The following is a 13321-nucleotide window of genomic DNA, read 5'->3' on the forward strand; positions in this document are numbered from 1 at the left end:
TTTTTTGACCGCTCTGTTGAACCAATCCAGTTTTGCTAGTTTGTCTCCTGTTCAAGTTCTTATTCCAGCTACACACATGACAAACAGAAATAACAGATTGATGGAAGAATGAACTCTTAATATCCTAAATTCTGCTTCTATGGTTTTTAAAACCATGAATATTATTATTATATCTTCTTTTGATAATCGTTAGCGGTGTGTTTTCAGCTGTGGTGGCTGTTTCTGTGTTTGTACAGTTACAGTGAGAGTGTCCCCTGTGCTGCTGGATGATGGTACTGTCCGATGAGATAAAAAGAGAAGTGTGTTTTCCTGAAGACCTCTGAGAAGCAGATACTTTCATAGAACACAGTAAGTGTTGGCACTGTCTTTTCTGTCTGTTTCTGTTTAACAACACACTGATTTAGGTTAAGCCTTGATTTTTACTCGCTGGTTGTACCAAGTTTACATATTTAAGTTTGACTCACAAAATCCACAATATAAAGAATGTTACACATTTTATTTTAAATTGTAATTTTTAAGATTATTTATCTACAGATTAAAAAAAATAAACAAATGAATGTTTATGAATCACTATACAGAAAATAATATGGTAATGTTTTTAAGTATATATAGTGTTTGTCAAGGATGTGACTTTTTGTGCAACTGTAATTAGTAATATTTTATCTCACTAAATGAATGAGTAAGCACTAGGGAAACATTATTAAGTGTTTTTTATGAGTTTTCACATCTTGTTGCTTTACCTATTTGTACAGAGCCCTACACATGACATGCAAGAATGAATAAATTAACTGTGTGCACAATTTATAAATCGAGTGAATGAAATAGTAAATCAAGGGAATGCAATAGTAATCGTGTGCACGTTTTAGTACATTGAGGGAACGAATTAGTAAATCGTGCACACGATTAAGCTTAATATTTTTTCCTTCATGTCATGTGCGGGGCTCCATACATTCTTCACAAGGTGAAACAGAAGAGAAAGTAGAGATTGTCTCAGCTGATTGTAGTTTGGCAATTCATTCGACCACAGAGGAACATGTCTGAACCACAATGATTGAGTCAAGAGGACATTATATATACTTCACTTCAAGTGTACTGAGTTTCTGAGAGCGAAACTAATTTAAATATAAGATTGCAAATAAACCGTTTCTTAAGACTGTTTTTTTTTTATTACAAAAAGAATAACAAAACACTTATTTTTAATAAATCACATTATTTGCTCTCAGTTTTTCTCTCTTCTTGCAAGAAAGACTTTAGAAAATACTTTCTTCACATAGGTGTCAACAGATATCTATGGCTGACCGTACAATCAGTCACTCTGTGGCACTTTTTGCCCATTTAGCACAGCCTTTCTAACCCATATCCCCAATAATATACATTTAACTACCTGTTATGAAATGTCTTTTGACCTTAAATACATTGTTTTGTCAAAATGCTGTACTATAATCACACCTGGTAAGGTGCATTGTAGCTATAATTAACATTAGGTTATACATGACAATTGTTATGTAGCCATTTCTAACTGTAAGAGACAGAACTCAGTCTGTAGTGAATCAGCGTCTGTGAGTGAACAGACTGGAACAGACCGGATCATCATACACTACTTCCTTCTCATTAGATCGGATGATGAAATGTCAATTATTTCTAAAGCAGTACAAACTAAACATGTGAATGCATCAATATTTCACCAAATGTGCACCCTTTAAAATAATCACCTGTTGTTGCTTTGCAGTCTGAAATGAAGACGGACACAGATTCTCTTTTATCCAGCTGTATTAACTCTATTACATCCAAGTGAAAGATATAACAGCAATAGGTAAGAAAAAATAAATAAAGAAAAAAACAGAATCAAAGACCAAATGCAACACACTGTAAACAGCTGCAGCACTTTAGCATGCGATCTGCTCATTACACACCTGCAGTCTAACATTACCTGACACTCAGAAGTCTGTTCTAACTGCAGTAAGACCAGTGAACAGAAAACTAACTGTCGTGGAAATACTTAGTGTTTTCATGGAACGTGGTTTTAGTAAAGCGCACGGTGATGGAGTACATGTAAATAGTCACCAGTTCCTTCTGCTTGAATATCAGGATGCATCACATCACCATACGGAGAGTTAAAGCAGGACCCAGGGTCTGTGCAGAGGACTCGTCTGGCTCTTGTGGTCTTCACTGAAGATTCGTTTAATATCAATTCTAAGGTAAAAATAATAAAATCAATTTATCAATAATAATGTCAATTCTTCGTCATCAGTTAGGAACCTAGGTGTGCTACTTGATCCCAATCTTTCCTTAGAAAGCCACGTTTCTAGCATTTGTAAAACTGCATTTTTCCATCTCAAAAATATATCTAAATTACGGCCTATGCTCTCAATGTCAAATGCATAAATGTTAATCCATGCATTTATGACTTCAAGGTTAGACTATTGTAATGCTTTATTGGGTGGTTGTTCTGCACGCTTGGTAAACAAACTACAGCTAGTCCAAAATGCAGCAGCAAGAGTTCTTACTAGAACCAGGAAGTATGACCATATTAGCCCGGTCCTGTCCACACTGCACTGGTTCCCTATCAAACATCGTATAGATTTTAAAATATTGCTTATTACTTATAAAGCCCTGAATGGTTTAGCACCTCAGTATTTGAATGAGCTCCTTTTACATTATACTCCTCTACGTCCGTTACGTTCTCAAAACTCAGGCAATTTGATAATACCTAGAATATCAAAATCAACTGCGGGCGGCAGATCCTTTTCCTATTTGGCACCTAAACTCTGGAATAACCTACCTAACATTGTTCGGGAGGGAGACACACTCTTGCAGTTTAAATCTAGATTAAAGACCCATCTCTTTAACCTGGCATACACATAACATACTAATATGCTTTTAATATCCAAATCCGTTAAAGGATTTTTAGGCTGCATAAATTAGGTAAACTGGAACCAGAACACTTCACATAACACCGTACTTTCTACATCATTAGAAGAATGGCATCTACGCTAATATTTGTCTGTTTCTCTCTTGTTCCGAGGTCACCGTGGCCACCAGATCCAGTCTGTATCCAGATCAGAGGGTCACTGCAGTCGCCCGGATCCAGTACGTATCCAGACCAGATGGTGGATCAGCACCTAGAAAGGACCTCTACTGCCCTGAAAGACAGTGGAGACCAGGACAACTAGAGCCCAGATACAGATCCCCTGTAAAGACCGTGTCTCAGAGGAGCACCAGGACAAGACCACAGGAAACAGATGATTCTTCTACACAATCTGACTTTGCTGCAGCCTGGAATTGAACTACTGGTTTCGTCTCGTCAGAGGAGAACTGGCCCCCCAACTGAGCCTGGTAGGGGGTCACATAATTATGTAGCAGCTTGTTTTGTAACGGTATGAGCCTCTTTTAAAAAGGTATTGAACTGGAATTTGTGTCAATGGACAACTACATAGGTATGGATCTTTTTCAACATCTATTCTACATACATCAACAACATAATATAAAGAAGTGTTTAAAAAAAATAATAAAAAAATAAATAACATTACCAAAAAGCAGAAGGATAAAGAAAGAGGGCATTACTCACACTTCTTTTACTTTGTTTGTAAGGAAAAATTTATGTGGTATGGACCATATATTTTTCCAATTTAAATGATCAAAAATCCTATTCCAATATGAGATTGCTGGAGGGGCAGAAATAATGTTTTCAAGGAATAAAACTCTTAGTTTATAATTTCTCCCTTTTTTTCAGTGAAACATATCTTGCCAATGGGTGTATTGACAAGCTCAGGATAAGACAACGAACCCAAAGAGGGAGTATTGTTTTTAAAAAAGCATGAGTATCCCAGAAGGAATAGCATCCATTACTGTGGCAAATTCTTTGGGAGTTACCGGTATATTATATTCTGAAAGAAACTCTGCATACCTAAAAAGCAGACCTTCATTATTAAAGAGCTGTCTAACATATATTCCATTATTGAACCAGTTATTATAGAACAAAGATTTATTCTTAAATAAAATATACTTATTGTTCCATATATATCATCGGTGAGGAGAAAAGTTATGTTTGTAGATGAGATTCCATGCCAGAAGGACTTGTTGGTGAAAGTTAGATAGCTTAACAGGGAGTTTATGAATATCATAATTACACATTAAAGCAAATGTTGTGCCACCAAGTTGCGAGAAAGCATGCTGAGGGAAAATATTCCAAATAGAGGTGGGATTTTGAAGGAATCGATTTAGCCAATTTATTTTAATTATGTTAATAAGTGAACTAAAATCAACGAAGTTTAAGCCGCCCTTTTGTTGAGTATTTAATATCACTGACTTTTTCAAATAGCGGGGTTTATTTTTCCATAAAAATTTAACTAAGATTCCATCGATTATTTTACAAGTGTTCTTATCAATGAACAGTGATTGAGCAGCATAAGTAAGGCGAGACAGACCCTCCGCTTTAACAAGCAAACCTCTGCCTTTCAAAGAAAGGTCTCTCTGCAGCCAGCAGTTAAACCGTTTCATTGTATTTAGAACAATTGGGTCCAAATTAGCAGAACATCTAGAATTATCTTTGGTTATTTTATACCCAAGTATGTAACACAGTTTTTAATTGCAATACCATCAATTGAAGAGATCAGAAGTAATTCACATTTATTAATATTGAGACGTAGGCCAGAGGCTTTAGAGAAGAGATGAAGAGTACATAAGGCTGCAGGTATTTGTGTAGAGTCTTCTAAGAACAGAACAGTATCATCCGCTAATTGATTAATAATTAACTCTGTATTGCCAATACTGATGCCTTTTAGATGGCTTGCTTTGATGTGCGAAGTAAGAAATTGTGTAGCAATTAAAAAAAGATAAGGAGATACTGGACATCCTTGTCTAACTCCACGGTTCAAGAAGAACCTGGGAGAGGTACTGTTACTAATGGAGCTGCTACTGTTCATATACAGCATTTGGACCATATTACAGAAGGAATCACCAAAACCAATTTTATTTAGTGCTTGAAACAAAAACTCATGCTCTAATGTGTCAAATGCTTTGTAGTAGTCTAAAAATAAAATAAAACTTTCTTTTGGGAGTAAATATAGATTTAATATTAAGCGTATGTTGTTTGAAATATGTCTGTTTGGCAGAAATCCTGACTGTGTTTCATCAATAATAGAATTTAGGACACATTTTAGTCTTTTGGCCAGAACTAAAGCTATTATTTTTTAGTCGTTATTTAATAAAGTAATTGGGCGCCAATTATCAATAAGAAGGGGATCTTTATTTGGCTTCGAAATTAGAGTCATTATTCCTTGACATAGGGTTGGAGGAAGAAATGTTTTCTTTATGCTTTCTCTAAAAACCTGTAATAGAAATGGTGTTATTTTTTTTACTAAATAATTTATAGAATTCTGAGGTGAGCCCATCAGTGGCAGGAGATTTTCCATTTTCTAATGATTTAATTGCTTCTACAATCTCATTGGTGGTAATAGGAGCATCACAAAAATCTTTATCAACCATATTTAATTGCTGTATGTTCTAACTCGAAGAAATCAGTTGCATCTTGGTGGCAAAATTTAGATGTATATTAATCTGTGTAAAATTTAGAACAGAATTTTCCAATTACTTTTTGATCTTCATTTAATACTCCATCTATCATGAGTTTCCTTATTGTATTTGTTTTAGCTAGTTGTTTTTCTAAACGAAAAAAAATAAGCAGAGCTTTGCTCACCTTCCTCTAGCAACTTTCTGCGTGATCGGACGTAAGCTCCTTCAGCTTTATATCTGTATATTTTATCTAATCAGTCATATCTTCCACATTTTTGTCTAAAAGACTAGCAATTTTACAGATAACACTACTCTCATTAGACTTCCTCTTTTGAGCCAAGTCACTACTGAATTTTAAAAAATATTTACCAATTTCATATTTAGCTAACTCCCAATTACTGCAGTAGTTATCTTCTTCATTTGCTTTGCTCCAAAAATTTGTAATAATGTCATCGATTTTAACATTATAGGCAAGAATTGAGTTACTGAGCTTCCAATAAGAGGGAGTACTATATGAATTAACATTAGATGAAATGGGGACGCGAATAGAAATGCTTTTATGGTCAGATAAAGGTGAAGGAATAATATCAGTTGAAATTTTATTCAGCTCTTTAGAAGCAAGCCATAGATCAATTCGAGATTGGCACGAAAAATAATTATTATTCCATGTTGATACTTTTAAAGATGGATGAATTTCCCTCCAGCTATCAACCAAATAAAATCTTTGAATGAACATCTTTAAGTAGGAATTAGAATTATTAGATTTTGGGGGACATCTATCAACATTATTATCCATAACAATTTAACAATGAAAGTATACGTTCTTCCCTTCTATAAAAGAAATCTTCATTTTCTTTTTGTTGATTAGGTCCATAAAGATTGGTAATAATAAACATTATGTCTGAGACTTCAGGTAGGAGGCAAATATACCGACCACCTGGATCACAGTCAGAAAACAGAATTTTCCCCTTAAAGGGATGATGTCATCTTTGACTGAATGACATTCTTGTAAAAAATAAAAATCTGAATTAAACTGTTTAAGGTAAAAAAAAATATAGCTTTACGTTTAGTAGAGTCTCTTAGCCCTCTAACATTAAGTGAGTGAATAGAAAGAACCATAAAGGAAAATAAGGAAATAAAAAAATAAAAATAATAATAATAATAAGCTAATACAAATAACTCGTTGAGATCGGACTTAATAAATGTGCATAAAAATGAGCACAGCAAACAACAGTAAAAACAATATACTGATGTAGTGCAGTAGCCTGCAAAAATAGGTGTAAAGATTATTAACTTTAAAACGGTAAGAACCCGTAACGTGTGTCAAATAAACAAATAGCATTCAAGCGTCTGGTTTTCTATTAAGCTAAACCCAGTGCCACTTTAATAAAGTCCCACGTTAAACATTATAATCAAACTGTAAAATCCAATAATTTACCTTACTTAGATTAAATTAGTTATCTTTACTTAGTTGTTATACTTGCTAGGTTTTATTAAGTTTCAGCTACTTTCAAGGCAAATAAAACAATTTACTTACTGTTTTGAGTGACACTTACTTAAAATATTCAAGTAGCCACAAAAGAACCAATGACATTAATAAACCAGTGAGAGGCAGCAGTGCACTAATATGTTGCTAATTGCCTTTTTTTTTTTTTTTAGCTCACCATTATAGTGATTAGCATTCCCTTTGGTTGGGCACTTGAAACTTTATTTATGTTACTATAATTTTCTCTCTATTAATGGAAAAATGCATCATGAAATCGGTGTTATTTGATTTCAACTAAAAGTAATAAATAGGTTGCTTTTATAAAATGACCTATATTTAAGTTAAAGCATTTTTTGTGTGTGTTTAATAATGACTTTTTTAGATTTTATTTTTCATATATAACTTGTTATGCTTTTTATATAATCCTTAAATAGTGAGTGGTAATATGCTGAAGTCACACACAGTCTTAAACATTCATCACGTGAATCACAACAATGGTAACAATTAAATTTAATTTATTTTCATTAATTGTAACTATAGCCATTGTATTTCCTCTTTTTGTTGTGCTACTGCTGACAAAAGACAGCAAATAAAATTGGCAAATAAAAACAACAACTTTAAAACAAAGCAACTGCATAATTTATTCTGCACAATGCATTCTGGGAGTCAGTGAGTAGCTATACTAAGTCATGAGTAAACCTAAATGAAAGGATCAAGTACCCCCTACAGTTCGAAGTCTTGTGTAAGTTAACTATACTAACTAAGCTTTTGTCAGTACAAAATACTATTCCTATTTCACTTGACTTAGTTTTTTCAAGGCAATCGGTTTGCATGCTTTTTTTTAAGTAAGCCCAACTTATTAGATTTTACAGTGCAGGGTTAGACCTTAAAAGTAACAAAGTACTTGACTTGAGAATATAGTTGTTTAATGTGGATATGCACTCTAGCTTATTAACATAGAACTCCAAAATCGGCAAAAGTGCATCTCGACAGAGTGACGCAAATAAGCAATCACAGTTCGGTTCATTTTCGGTACAGTAAGGGAGAGAAATGCAAACAATAAACTGCAGGTTGTTTATTACTATGAACTTTTTTAACAATTTGATTACACTTTTTTTAAATACTTTTTAATAAAATATATATATAAAATAAAATAAAAGAAGAAATAAAATACTGCTGCAAAGTTCATCACTAAATAAAATACTCTCAGTATCAAACCAATATCATATAATAAAATATAATTAAAAATATTAATAAATAACTATGATTACAGTGCAGCATTACCAATCCCAGCTTGTAGGCCTGCTCATGTTTAACAAATATATATAACTTTTCCAAAGTGTAAAGTTATATATCTGCTCTCTCCACCTTCAATACCATGACTTAGATGTCCTTGAGTAAGACACTGAACCGCCAACTGCTCCCCGGGCGCTGCAGCATAAATGGCTGCCCACTGCTCCGGGTGTGTGTTCACAGTGTGTGTGTGTGTGTGTGTGTGTGTGCACTTTGGATGGGTTAAAAGCAGAGCACGAATTCTGTGTATGGGTCACCATACTTGGCCGTATGTCACGTGACTTTTTTTTTTTTTTTTTTAAGTGCAGCATCAACAGTTTCAGTTTTTAGACCTGCTCAGATTTCGTTATTGCGTTGGACTGATCGGAATTAAGAGCAAAGTCTGTTTAAATGCCGATGGGAGCTGCGTTTGAATTACAATCATTTTTTTCCCTAGTTTTAATGATGTTCACACTTGCGTGATGCCTTTTGAAAACCTTAGTCCGGTGACACACAGACTTCCACCACTTAATATGTTTGTTTGGAAACACGAAAATGTACCTATGTTCCACACAAAATATTGCATTCGGTCATTTGGTACACACGTGCACCGTACCGAAAGCCCTGTACCGGAACGGTCTGGTACGAATAAACGTACATGCTTTGTCCACAAGAGGCCATAGTTTGTTCCTCTTTTCTCTGTCTGTTGGGGACAGATCCTCAGACAATTTTAAGTTGTTATTCCTGAGAAAAGGAGAGTCTTTCGCTGCCCGCCAAATGGCATCATGGTAAAAGCACGAGGCAAACTGAAAGATGATCCCTCTAGGTTTGTCGCTGCTCGTTTGCTTACGCCCAAGTCGATGTACAGTATCAACAGTGTATGGAAGTTTATCCTTTGCTTCTGGTAAGAGCTGCTGACAGACCTGGATAACCCTCTCCCGAACATCCTCCCTCTCCTTTTCAGGGATCCCGTAGATTCTCAGATTCCAACGCCTTGTGTATCCTTCGAGATGGGATAAACGTTGTTCATGCTAATGTGGCATTGGGGGGGGAAGTGGTAACGGAGCTCTAATTATCAGTAGTAGCGACTACGCCACCCCTGGCTAAACGCCTGGGGAAAATAACACTTAAAGAAAAGCACACCGGTTCGTTCGCTCCCACAGAGCATCCACCAATGAGGCGTGAATCAATATAAGAATACAGCTTTATTATCATAAAGGTAAAAATGACCAAAATGAACACAAGTAGTTCAGAATAAATGGCCAGAGCCACAAGCGATAAAACAACAGGACTAAATCAAAAGGGTTAACTCAAAAGGTTACATCATAGAACTGGGGTGTCTCAGAAAGTGGGTCGGCCACACATGGAGCATCACAACAGCCCAAATTAAAGCAGCCTTCCCTTGTGGATTTCAATCTCAAAAGACACTCTAGTGGAATTACACTACAAACATAAGTTACACCCCACACTTTTGACAAAAGACCACCTCCACACCCTAGATAGCCGCCACTCTGATACACCCCACTCCTAAGTCAAAAGGAAGAGGGAAGAGAAAGAATAAACATTTTTTCTTTAAACATAAAACACACAGCATTGGGCTGATTACTGCTCAATTAACAAACTAATAACGGAAAAAAAAACGATACAAAGCAAAATACCAAATAAATACCAGCAATAACCGCAGGAATAATAGTGGTAATAATAAATAATTATTATTTTTTAAAGATAAGGAAAAATGATAAGCAACAATAGGAATAATACACAATGACAAGAATGAAAAGAAACAAAATAAATGAAAATAAATCAATAAATGTTACAAGCAAACGAATTTAACCAAAAACATAACAATTCACACAAAAAACCGAAAGAAATGAGAAAGAAATCAAAAAATGAAATTAAAGCAAAACAGCAATGTCGCGGCTAGGCCATGCCGTCAAGCATGCCTCTTGAATGGCTAAAACATAACAAACAAGTTAAGATAAAAAAAAATTATTTTACCTTCTAAGTGGTGATAATAAACGTAAACTCTACATACCAGCTTCAGATATCACTAATTAAGCGTGCACCCAGATCGCCCTTATGCTGATCACTGGGGAAGGAGAGAACACGTTATTCAATCATCACCAACTCATTTGATCAGTACGGGTATGGTATGGGAATACCACTTACCGAATCCGGGGAGAAGCAAATCACCTACAGTCTGTTGTCCAACACACATATATGGTCGCTTTATTTCCAGTTGTCAAAATAACATCGCGAGGAAGATCAACCTTCTTTTTAGCGGTCATATAAACTCCCACGGGCCAACTCTAGCTGCACAGAAAACCTAGTAATTTCACCATACACCTGCCAGCCATCGGCAAAACGCCAAACACACATACCTCCAACTCAGAGCGGTGGAATCCCGGAAACGGCAGCAACGCCGTGACGCAATCAAATGACGTGCCTCTATGCTTGGAAATGCCGCTTTTATACCAACTGAGGTACCGCTTAATTATCGGCGAACTGGTATTCACCACAATCTACCCCCCTCAGCTTTTGCATTGCCGACCCGACGATGCACCAGCCAATAACAACCCCGTCACCTTAATTCCAAGGTCTAAAAATAGCCCCTATACAATTAGACCCGGAAGCCACTGTCCCGATCACCGTACGAGGGAGGTGGTGAAGGTTGGAGTGGTGACCTGCAGTTACTCGCCCTGTTCGTCTCACCCCTTCAACTACTTCCAACCCTAAAACTGATACCGGGGCAGGATGACTTTCTACCACCTCTACTTCACCAGAGGTACCTATAAGCCCTGGATCAGCCAAGTCTAGTACCCCCTCTGGTGACCGATCTTCGTTGCATGCCGGTGAATTAGGCACCACACTCTCCCTGCTCAATACATTGGAACCACCAGCTATTACTTGTACCAAATCAATCTCCTCTTCCTCCTCCTCTTCCTGCATAGGCACCTCTCTAAACTCTAACTGCTGCTGTGGTGGTTCTACCGCAAAATCACTACCCTGTACCCGCCCTTTCAATAAGGAACGGTGTACATTCCTCACCTTACTCAAATCGTCCCTGGGAGCAATGGAATAAACCCCACCACCTTCCGAAGGAGCCCGCACTACCTGATACTCAATCGAACTCCACACATCCTGGATCTTATGCCGACCTTTATGACCATATTCTCGCAGGTACACCCGCTGGCCCTCCACCAAAGGTACATCCCGTACCTGCTGGTCATGCTTCATTTTCCGTCGCTTGGCTGCCTCCTGTAATCGCCCTTGTGCCCCTTCAAAAGCCGTATGCAACCTGGCTTGATGCTCCAGAATCCATTCGTGTATACTACCAGCCACTGGTTCCTGTACCCTACCCAACAGGAAATCCACAGGCAATCGTGGTTCCTGTCCCAGCATCAAAAAATAGGGTGACTCACCAGTGGCTTGATGAGGGGTGGTATTATAATAGAAGAGAAGCTGAGGCAAACATGACACCCAGTCCCTCTTCCTGGACACTGGTAAAGTACGTAACAGATTGTGCAAAGTCCGATTAAAACGTTCGCATTGACCGTTACCTGCCGGATGATAAGGGGTCGTACGAGACTTCTCCACTCCATACAGGCCGCACAACTGGCGAATAAGTGCGGACTCGAAGTTCCGTCCCTGATCTGAGTGCAACCGGCCTGGAATACCAAACTTGTAAAACCACTCATTGACCAAGACCTGAGCAACAGTTTCAGCCCGCTGGTCCCGTGTAGGAACAGCAAGAGTATATTTGCTGAAGACGTCAGTCATTACCAGCACATTTTCTACCCCTGAGGTCGAAGGCTCTAACAACGTATAGTCAATGGCCAGAATCTCATTAGGCCGTGATGCCAACAAATGACCCATGAAACTCTGCGCCACTGGCCGTGTGTCTTTAGCAGACTGACATCTTTCGCATTCCTGGCACCAGCGGGCCACATCTGATGCTAACCCGGGCCAATAACACCTTCGCCGAACTAATTCAGCAGTTCGCTCAATGCCCTGATGTCCATGACATTGATGCAACTGTGTCAGCACCTCGGTCTTCAAAACAGATGGTAATATCAGCTGCAAGAACTCCTCTCCGCCCTCCGGGCACTGAACCCTACGGTACAGTGTCCCATCTTGTTCTACAAAACGGTCCCACTGGCGGAGTAACTTCAATGCCTCCACAGACAGCCCCTGCCTCTCCTCAACCCTGGGACGGGCCTTCCGCCTCCAAAATGGCAGGAGCTCCGAAATAACTGGATCCTCCGTCTGCAATAAACAGACATCAACACCAGAAGGACCAGGTAAAGTAGTGATAGCTGCTTGCTGTACCTCGACAACTGATCTGACCTCCTCTACTTGCTGCAGCAATGCTGGTATTGCTGCTCCCGGGGCTAATGCATGCAATGGCCCCTCTTCTGGAAAATTCTGGCGGGAAAGAGCATCGGCATTCACATTACTTTTTCCCGACCTGTACCGTATCTGAAAATTAAAAGCAGCCAACTGGGCAGCCCACCGCTGCTCGGTGGCCCCCAATTTTGCTGTAGACAAATGACTCAAGGGATTGTTATCCGTGAAGACAACACACCGACTACCCAACAGGTACTCCCGGAATTTTTCAGTCATGGCCCACTTGAGCGCCAGAAACTCCAGCTTCATAGAGCTGTAGTTAGACATGTTGCGCTCAGTGGGCCTTAGACCGCGACTAGCATACGCAATAGGACGTATTTTCCCTTCCTGTTCCTGAGAAAGGACTGCTCCCAGGCCACCATGGCTAGCATCGACCTCCAGGATAAAGGGTTGGGAAAAATCTGCGTAAGCAAGTACGGGGGCAGTAGTGAGTTTATCCTTCAAGTCCTTAAAGCTCTGTTGGCACAGTTCGCTCCAAGCCGCCATAAAACCCAATCCAACTTGCTTCCTAGGCCTAGCCCTAGCACTCGAAAACTCTGCCGCTAACTTATGCAGGGGGGCTGCAATCCTAGCAAACCCCTCCACAAACCGACGGTAATAGCTAGCAAAGCCGAGAAAAGAGCGCAGCTCTGTAACATTAGT

This window comes from Carassius auratus, unplaced genomic scaffold (assembly GCF_003368295.1).
Source record: "Carassius auratus strain Wakin unplaced genomic scaffold, ASM336829v1 scaf_tig00215412, whole genome shotgun sequence".
In the NCBI taxonomy this organism is placed as follows: Eukaryota; Metazoa; Chordata; class Actinopteri; order Cypriniformes; family Cyprinidae; genus Carassius; species Carassius auratus.